Raw genomic sequence first — 11,114 nt, 5'->3', positions numbered from 1 at the left:
TATATGATTTTTTTATCGTTTTTTTACGTTCTATATAGCTCCGGCTCGGCGCGAGTAAAGATACCCGCTAGTTTTATCGCCCTGCTCGGCGTGAGTAAAGATGCCCATCCACATATAATATCAAAATTTTAAAACTTCTAGGAAACGGGCTTTTATACTGAAAAGGGTGGCACCTATAGCCAAAACACTAAATGTGATATAAATCGTTTTGTATCTTACTTGTAGCTCTATCAATTACATGAGGTTATGTAGTTTTCAATTGCGGATCGTATCGTAGTATTAGCTACTCTACAACTCACTTTGGACGTTCAAAAATTACTTTTTAAATTTTTTGGGCCAAATAACCGGGTATTTAGGTCGAAAACGGGCTTTAATGCCGGGGGAAAGCACCAAAAAACGCCAAAAACAGTTACCAATGCCGAACGCTTTCTTTACTCGCGCCGAACTGGGTTTTCCTGCAACTTTCCTGTGCACGCCACTAGAGCAAAACAAAAAAATTGGAATTCCGTTTTTACCATAACAAAGCTTCCCTGAAATTTTCAGCTCGATCGGTCCATAAAAGTGGCGCTCGGCACTAATGGGTTAATTATGTAGGAATCAACTAGGGTAGCGTGGGGTTATTCTGGTCAATTTTTTATTTCTACCCAAAAAAAACATACTTCCAAAAAACTTTTTATTTTGATCGCTAATGAATGATATGGCAATGATGATGATGCCTGTCTTGGTTCCATTAATAAATCAGTCTAAAGAACATCCTTTTTTTCATCCAAACTTTTTTTTTAAATCATACTTTTTATCATATCATTATGTTTTTTTAAGCTTTATTCATAAATTAGAGGTAATTTCTGATTTGCAGGTATTGGAATTTTTTGACCAAAGTGATTTTTTTCCCTAAAATCTTTAATTTTAAAAATCCTGCCAGTTTTTGTAGCAGTTCTCAATACATTTTTTCTTGTCTCAAATTGGCTAGGATTGACCTACAAGGGTGGTTAAGGTGTCTAAAGATGCAGAATTATTGCCTGACAATAAACTCAAAATGATATGGGGTCTCTAATATTACAACACATTTTATGCAACAGGAATTTTAAAAAATACAAAATCTTGAAGATGTATTTTAAATATTGGAGATAGAACCCATATCCTGTAGAGTTTTTTTGTTAGGGCATGCAAAGAGCCTTCTATAAACACCTTAACCCATTAGTGATGAACCAGGTATTAAAACCCGGTTCCAGAAAATGTAAAAAAAAACGGTTTCCAGCTTCATAATTGCATCATTCTCAGTATGAATCCCCCCTCTACTACCCTGGCTTTCATTTCCCCCTGGAGCAGGCAGTTTAGCTTACTTCCATTTGCCGGTATAGCTCAACAAAATTTGAAAATCATGAAGATTCAAAATACCCCTGCTAACTTTTTTGTTTTTATAGTAAAGTTGCTGATTTTTTTTCGTGAAATCTAAAGTTTATTGACAAGTACATCTATTTGTGAATTCGTTTTATTCAAATTATTATTTTTTATATGATTTTTTACCGTTTTTTTACGCCCTATTATGACCCGGTTTGGCATGGCCATAAATACCCGACAGTTTTAAAACCCTGCTCGGTTTTGGTTTTATTACCCGGTTTTAACTTTTCAACCAATAAAATAACAGTTTACGTCATTAGTAAGGGTTTGAGCCACCCTAATAACCCTAGTAATCTCTATAAGTGTCACCCAATAGTTTTATGTTCGTTTTCTGATATGTAACACCCAAATTTTATATGTTCTTTTTTTGTAGTGTGTGTCTTTTAAAACTTCGAGAAATGGGTTTTTTCAACCAAAAAGGGTGGTACCTATAGCCAAAACACTAAATTTGAAATAAATTGCTTTGTATATTACTTGTAGCTCTATAGATTACATGAGGTTGTGTAGTTTTCAATTATGGATCGTATCAAAGTTCTAAAAAGTGTTCATCTCACTTTGGGCGTTCAAAAATTACATTTTTCAATTTTTGGTAGAAATAACCGGGTTTAATGCCAGTGGAAACTGCCCAAAACGGGTCAAAATACCCGTTGTGCATTTATGGCCATGCCGAACCGGTTTTTTTTGCAACTTTCCTGTGCACGCCACTAGATCAAAACAAAAAAATATGTTTTCCGTTTTTACCATTATAAAGCTTCCCTGAGATTTTCAGCTCAATCGGCCCATAAAAGTGGCGCTCGGCACTAATGGGTTAAACACCTTTCTAGCTTAATCCTAGATGATTTGACATAAAAAGGGAATGATCTGTGTGTTTGTGGCTCAGCCACATGTATTACCACTTTTTTGTAGCTCATCCACAGGTGGTTCAGCAGATGTGCGGCCGGCGGCGATCCGACCGGCCGTTTGACTGAACGTATAAGATCTTAAGTCATATCGCAGCAATACACTATTATTTTGGTAGTGTGAATAGGGCGCTTTCCCATGGGTTTGAATGTGGGGATTGCTCTCTCATGAGTACTGCTTAAAAATAGAATCTAAATAAAATACCCATAAGTATTCTCAACATCAGTGTCAGTATAGAATGCTTTGTCCTTTTACTCCCACAATTATAATACGAATTTATTGAATCCGTGGCGATTCATAAATACCCACGCATGGTATTACAGTGCTTTAACCTAAGAGTAAAGGTTGGTTTTTGATGTTAAATCAATATAAGATAAGTATAGTAAAGTATAAAAAGGAAAGAAAACAGTTTAATTAAGTTAACTGTATTTACATATAGATCAGTCAGATATTAATGTTACATAATACTTATAGTAAGTGTAAGTAGTGTAGGATAAGATGTGCCTAAGTCCAAGTCATGATTGTGCATATAGTTAGGCCTCTAATATAAGTCATATGCACAATATATGCCAAGGACAAAGGAACCTAAATTTAAACTAAACAATGCATGCTAAATAAACTAAGCCATTTACCTTCTTAAGCCAGGAGAGAAGAGGGAGAACCAGTTGGTTTGCGAGTTAAATGATAACGGAGTTTTAAAGTGTTTGCAAGCTAAAAAGAAAACTAAATACTTGGATTTAGGGTGTTGTCTGTCTCTAGACTGTGTTTGTAAGTTAGCGTGAGCGTAAAATTGTTCATGATACTTTGGATAAGAAAGTTATCTGAGAAAAAGGCTTAGGTATGGCTTATATACAGAAATAGTTAAATAGATAATTAACAATAGGTATATGGTTAGATATAAACATATAACATTGATAAATTACAATAGGTGTGCCTACATGGTCCATACATATGTGTAAATTGATAAGAAGTAGGCCAAATAGTGCATAAAGGTTGCCTAATTCTGAGCTGTGATAGCTATGACTTTCGCCTTGAAAGTCATAGGGCAAGCTCTGCTCCAAATAAAGGAAGTGTGTCTGTCAAGGTCAGCGTGTGTATCAAATTATTCATATACATAATTATGACTTACTTAATTTAATTGGGAGGGAAGCTTTTCTTTAAAAGTAGCGTTTACATGTTCAATTTATTTGAAACTTAGATGCGGCATCTACAATTTACCATGAATTAAACCAAGTTGTTACTTTTCCAAATTTTTGTTCAATTTAGGGAAAATAGACCTACCAAGGATTACTCATGCAAAATTTCAGATCAAAATTCGAATTCTAAGTGCAATTTACTCATTAATTACGAAGTTGTTGCATTAACCCCCTCCCCTTTATGCTTCGTTTTGTTATTTGTGAAACCGCAGAAATTACTTTAATACTGGAATAGCTATTCATTGACAGCTTTCCGTGGATTTAAATGAAAAATTATAAGATAAATACCAGATTTGCTAGCCCCGTGGAAAATTATCTGGAATATGATGCTATTCATGATTGGATGAGAACCTAATCTTATCCTTCTGATATTAATCGGTGTCGAAGCCATACTGGAAAAATATTTATTTTATAACCCTAGTAAGAGGAATCATTATATGTCTGTTTCTCTGTACTGCCTTGCTAACCGCTGAACTTATATGGTTCTCCTTTACAGTGTAGCTTCCCATAAGTCCCATATAGAAAAAAATACCCCATCCTCCCCCTTAAATTTCCCTAAAATTACAATAAGATGTTAAAGGCTGATATATTATCGACATGCATTTTTTCATGATATTAGAAAATTCCTTCAAATACTTTGATTAAGGAATCACAAGGGATAAGACAAGGAACAATAAAAAATATAAATATTAAAATAATAAACAAACAAAGAATAAGCTACCTCCATCCCAGCATTCTCAAATTGAATCAAAATATTGGGGTGTGGTAGGGTTTCAGTACTCAGTACTCAACTTTCTTGGATTCTATGATTCTGTTTTACTTTAATTTAGTATTTTAAATTTTTAGCAGTAATAAGAAAATGGACAATAAATTTCCTAAATATGACAAAAGAAATAAATTAAAATTATTGATCAATTGGACTTTGATAACGAGAGAGGGGACATTGGGTTGTCTATTACACTAATACCCAAAGTTTGATAACGTTTTCTTATTTGTTAGCAGAACAACTTTAGACTTTGAGAAATTTAATTAAATTTTGAAAGGATAGTTCATTAAGTATACCTAGTGTCCATCAACCACTAACTGTAATCTACAAACGGGTAATTTTGTGTAGAATCAAATGGATGAACATAAATTTATCGGCTATTATCTTACCTATCCCTTTAGATCCCTGGTAGTTAGTAACTTCAATAAAGAAATGAAATTTATATTGTAACAAATAAAAATGGAACTTTTTTATATAATTCTGGGATAAGATAATGAACGTTTACATCCACAATGATGATAATTAAAATTACCCCTAATGTGGATCAATATTATTGGTTGAATTTGAACCAATCAAAATTCAATAACCCAAAGTTTTCAAGATTACCAATTGTGATATACAACTGTAAAGACTAATAATGTCTCCTCACTCCCTGGGTATAATTGTAATTTACAGTTCAATGTTATCTCCTCCCTGGGTATAGAAGAGTTGTCTACAGGGATAGCACAATTGACGAAAAATGTTTACATGGGATAGATAAGAAATGCAGAGAGAGATGGGACAATGAGCTGTTTATTACACTATTCCCAGCAATGTTTTCTTATTCGTTGGATTAATTACTTTTGGGACTTCAATGAATTTTGATTGGTTGATTCCTTAAGTTGAGTGTTTGATTATTTCAACCACTATTTTTGATCTACAGAAATGGTAATTTTGATTTTCCACTTTTTTGCAACAATTTTTATGTTATATAATCATCCTATTTATCTGGGTTTTTTTTACATCATCTAAAATTTCTATAATATTTTCAGGGAGTTGTATTGCCACATTATCTTATTAATTGGCCCAAAACTTTACCTGAAATTTGATTGGTTGGTTTCATACCAAAAACAGATGGGGTAATTTAGTATCTAGCAACTGTAATACCCTAAGTTTTACAAACACTATTTCTCAAAAACTAAAAAATCGTGATTGGTTGGTATAAACTACCACTTAGTTTTTCATGCACTGATGATCTAAATCTATAGATGGAATAATTTTGTTTCTAACCATGGGGAATAATTTTGTCTCTAACCATGGGGGATAATCAATTTAATCTCCATTGTCAAATCCCTGTATATTTTCTATCTTACAGGTCTGCAAATACCTGGTGCCCCCCTCCCCTTCCCTCCCACCTATCACATTCCTGCCTTCCCTTTCCTATGTCAACCTGTATCTTTACTCCAAAAAAACTACACACACACAACGAGAATTTGTTGGTGTGCGCCATGGACCGCTAAAAAACAAAACCGCGTTTCCGCGGACACCGCGGATATATTAACCACGTCATATACAGACCATGCACAATCTAAGGTTTATAAATTTTGCCTCCACTCTACTCATGCTTCCTAACTGCTGGACAATATTGCCGCCACTTTTTTGTGTTCGCCTCCGCCCAATAAAATTGCAGTTGCCGCATTCATCGCCCTTCTCCGCCACTACTCCGCTATACAATGCTATACACCGCTTACATCGCTATACACAAAATCCCCTAGCCTCCACTCAATTTCTGAATAAGGGAGAGGGGAGCATGTATTGAACCGCGACATACAGCATTGAATAGCGGAGTAGCGGCGGAGAAGGGCGATGAATGCGGCAACATAGAAGCTAAAAATCACTAAAGCAGCACAAATTGAATGGCGGGAGGATTCACTTAAGGGCGGTCAAAATTTTCAAAGGGCTTCGATCGCGATGCCACAAAAACAAAAAATGTCTAAAATTGAACAGAGAATAATAATTTCAGGTTAGATTTTCAAAAATCCAAAGTTTATTTTTCTGTGGAGAGTCCTTTTAAAGTAAGAAGTAAATAAGAATGACAACATCCAAGTAGCGAAGCACAAAAAATAGTGGAAGGGAATACGTACAAGTAGATTTAAAGAGTATTTATTAAAATCAAGGATAGATTTACTAGAGAAAATAAACAAGAAACCTTGTTTTTTTTATGACGATGGTTAAGGTAAAGTACACACTAGATGCGCATAACAATGGAAATAAATATTTTGATACTGTCATCGCAAAAAAGTTTGAAAAACAGACCAAAAATATAAAAAGATATAGGGAAATATGTAAAACTTATAAAAATAGCCAAAAACCTGCTAAAGGCAGTCTGACTGCCATTGCTTTTTTTCTTGAAACGCCAAGAAATTTAAATTTAATATCTACAACTGAAATTTTTTTGAAAATCGGACCATAAACACCAAAGATATGGGAAAAACTGAAAAAAATACAAAAATAGCCAAAAATCTGCAAAAAGCAGTCTGAGCGTCATTATTGTTTTCTTCAAGCTACGAAAAATATAATTTTGATATCTTTAAGTGAAAAAATTTTGAAAATCGGACCATAAACACCAAAGATATGAGGAAAAACGTGGAAAATATAAAAATAGCATAAAACCTGCAAAAAGGCAGTCTGACTGTCATTGCTGTTTTCTATAAACGACGGGAAATTTAATTTTGATATCTTTAACTGAAAAAATTTTGAAAATCGGAACATAAACAGCAAAGATATGGGAAAAAATGTGGAAAATATAAAAATAGCCAATGACCTGCTATAAAGCGGTCCTACTGTCTTGAATGTTTTATAATTAATTGTGCTCCTTAATAATGGGAATGTTTTCAAAAAAATTTCAGGTTTTTATCTTTTATAGGAGCTGAGTAAATCCCATTTTCCCAATAGCGTTATTTAATTAATTTTTAAACAAATTTACACAATTTTGTTTCTACGTTTATATTCTGCTTATTCAGTTATGCACTCTGCAAGTGTTAAAGTTCGTTTGTCCTACAGTTTTAAAGCTTCACTTTATATGGATGTTTCCATTTCATGCATTAAAAGCATGATTTTAAATTATTGTGGACTGATTAAGAGTCGGATTTTGTATATTACATATGAATTTAATTTTTCTATAGTTTTACAATAGATATGTAAAGTAAATGTTATTTCTAGATGGTCCATCTGACGTCAAAATTCGTCAAATTTAAGAAGGGATTCCATAGCAGACAAACGGCTTTTTTTTGCATTTTTTACGAATACCTGCACTCTTCTTAATTGGCTGATTTGTTGAGTTTGTCTCTACATTATCTCTATTAGTTTTACCATTGCCATTGTACTTTTAAAATTTGCGTACATGCTCTGTCTTGTTGGTGTCTGTCATCATCATTTAAATGCTTAGAATATTTTTCTTGTATTCATTCGAATCCGGTGGATAGGAACCGGTTCTCATCCATACGAAAAAACTATGTCTAGTATTGTATTATATCCAGCTTTCTACGAATATAAAAATGTACATTGTACAATCATAAGATTAAAACCGATTTTAATCTTATAATTGTACATTCTATATCCGCGGAAAGCTGTTTATAATACGATGCGAGAAATAACTATTTCTACACATATTATTTGATTTTAAACATGTACTTCAAACTTCACCTAGATTTGTCTCACTTAATGGCAGCATGTCTACAAAACAAGGATGACAACATCCATAAAAGCAAAGCCCTAAAATAAAAAGTAAGAATTAACCAATTAAAAACACTGGTAGAGTGTCGGAACTGCAGAATAAAAATGTTTGACTTTGAGTAAAAACAAAATTGTAAGAAAATTTGTTGAATAATGGCTGAAATACAGGATTCTGATTAAGGACATTTTTAGGTATTGATTATAGAGATGCTTGGCTTATAACATTATACTTTGTTGTCCTAGGAATCAGTATTCTACAAATCAGATTAATAGGATAATTATATCACATGAAAAATTGTTTTCCAAAAAGTTAAATGTCAACTTGTTATGATGGGACATTCTGATAACAATTATAGAGTTCCTACGCTTTTTAATTCGTACCTGATTGTTAGGAATCATCATGCAAAGTTTGAAATCGATAGGACAATTCTAACTTGTCCAAATTAACAAAAAGAGCTAACTGTAATGGACATATGTACGGACCGACCTTAATTATAGAAAAGCTTCGCTTTTAAAAATAATAGATACAAATTTTAAACAAGTTTAATCATACATTTTTAGGTTATGTAATGTTATATATTGAGTACAATGTAGACACGCAGGGTTTAGGGCTCCGCAGGGGTCGAGCTTAGAACCCTCCATTTTATTTTTAAAATTTTCAATACAAGGTAGGGGAATTTCAGTGTTTATCAGTCACTTTTGGGGAAGGCACCAATATTCCTATAATTATAAGACACATGCTGTTAACTATTTAAACAAGGATAACAACGTCCATTATGAAAATTAACACTTGTAGTGTGTCAGAACTAAATAAGCAGAATATTAATGCATAAGACTAATCAAATTTGTAAGTAAATTTGTTGCAAAACTGTGTAAATACAGGGTACTGTTTTTGGACATACTTACATTTTAAGGACTTGATTATAGAGATGCTTCGCTATAACATTGTACCTTGTTGTAATAGGAATTAGTAAACCAAAAATCTGATCAATCAGATAATTCTAACATACAAAATTTTTTTGTAAAAAAGTAAAAAATCAATATGTTTAAATGGACGTACGGACATTCTTGCAACAATTATAGATTTGCGACGCTTTCTAAATCGTACCCAACTACTACAGGAATCATCATGCAAAGTTTGAAATCGATAGGACAATTTTAACCTGTTTTAATTAACGAAAAGAGCTATGCCCCCTAGATGCCCCTAGTGGCATTTTTTTTTTTTTATTTTAAATGTCAAATTTGAGAAATTTTCTATGTTATCAGCATAATGTTAAATTCATGTCTCTACGCAGCGCGACTACGCTAGCGACACTATGCGGCGGAAATATTTCAATTTTTTTTCGATTTTATTGTGACTTCTCTTGGGAGGGTGATGGTACCCTCCCCCAAAATAGTTATAAACCTTCCCGGGACTTATGAGAAGCTACCCTGTTAAGGAAAACCCGATTGGTTCAGCAGTTAGCGAGATTCTTCGCTACAAACAAACAGACAGACAAACAAACAGACAGACATCGTTCTTCTTTGTATTATAGATAGACTTTTAAATTGATATTCAGCTTATTAAGTTATAATATTCTACAATTGTAAATGTTTGTCTGTCCTATAGTCGTTTTTTTAGAGCTTTGCCTTTTTTATTTTAAATTCTTGTTTGATGTTCTCTGCTTCCTGAAACTTTGTAGACGTTTAGTTAGGATCGGGGATAGATAATCAGACATTTTATTATATTTGTTTGCTTACCCCCCCCCCCCCCTGTTTTAGGTGTGTGTTAGACCCATACCCCCTTTATTTTTCTATGGGGTTGGATATTCCTCCCTTCTGCGTTTACACCAATTTTTAAAACACTTGTGTTAGTTCTTCAATTTAATTTTTGTTGTAATTCTTTTTGATTAAATTGATACAAGATTTCTGAATAAATGTCCCCTGTCCCTGACATTGATCAGCTTTTAAGCACGTGAATGATGAAGCAATATTGAACCTTCTCTCTCTTACCTCTTAATTCCTTTCTTTCTCTCTCTCTCTCTCTCTTACCTCTTAATTCCTTTCTTTTTCTCTCTCTCTCTCTCTCTCTCTCTCTCTCTTACCTCTTAATTCCTTTCTTTTTCTCTCTCTCTCTCTCTCTCTCTCTCTCTTACCTCTTAATTCCTTTCTTTTTTTCTCTCTCTCTCTCTCTCTCTCTCTCTCTTACCTCTTAATTCCTTTCTTTTTCTCTCTCTCTCTCTCTCTCTCTCTCTCTCTCTCTCTCTCTCTCTCTCTCTCTTTATTCTTTCTCTTGCATCTCGTGCTCTTATTTTCTATTTACCTATCTCTCTCTTTCTGTCTCTCTGTCTCTCTCTCTTTCTCTCTGTCTCCCTCTTTCTCTCTCTCTCTCTCTCTGTCTCTGTCTCTCTCTGTCTCTGTCTCTCTCTCTGTCTCTCTTTCTCTCTCTCTCTCTTTATGTTTGTCTAACTAAAACTCGTTTGGTTGCGTAGCAGCAGAATCGAGCGGAAAATTCATATGACAAAAAAAGGATTTAAAAAACAGACACACAACATTTTTAGATTAGCAACAGACGTGTTTACATCTATGTATTGGTTAATACTATACTCTGACATTCAGAAAGAGAGTGATGCATATAATAAGAGTTAAAACATAAACAATAAAGTGCTAAACAGTATTTTAAAGTTATATTTCTTTTCTCAGAAACAATTTAACAAGGATGACAATAAACATAGAAGCTTTAGCCATGTTTTAGAAAATTTTCTAAAATAAAATTAAACAAGGATGACAATATCCTGAAAAGCGTTTAATTGATTGTGATTTTTTGTTTATCTATAGTGACAGTAAGGGAATAACAAAAAAGGAAATCATCACTTTTAAAAGCAAAGCTTTTCTAAAATTACTTTCTGCACTTAGCTCAACCTAGAGGGTAGATCTGGTGTTTAATTTAGTCATGTGAGAACAGTAATATTAATTTCAAACTTTGTAAGATAATTTTATAATGAAAACTGAATAATTTAAACCTGGGCAACTGAATCTGAATAGCATACCATTCAAAAAAGCAAATCAGACATGATTCTTTTCATTTGATACATATAACTGTTGTTAATAAAGGCACTATGATGTCACATTGCCCTTATATCAGAAAGGGCTATAAA

The sequence above is a fragment of the Acartia tonsa genome, chromosome 10, assembly GCF_053477335.1.
Source record: "Acartia tonsa isolate MP-2025a chromosome 10, ASM5347733v1, whole genome shotgun sequence".
In the NCBI taxonomy this organism is placed as follows: Eukaryota; Metazoa; Arthropoda; class Copepoda; order Calanoida; family Acartiidae; genus Acartia; species Acartia tonsa.
Note: the sequence above shows the minus strand (reverse complement) of the source record.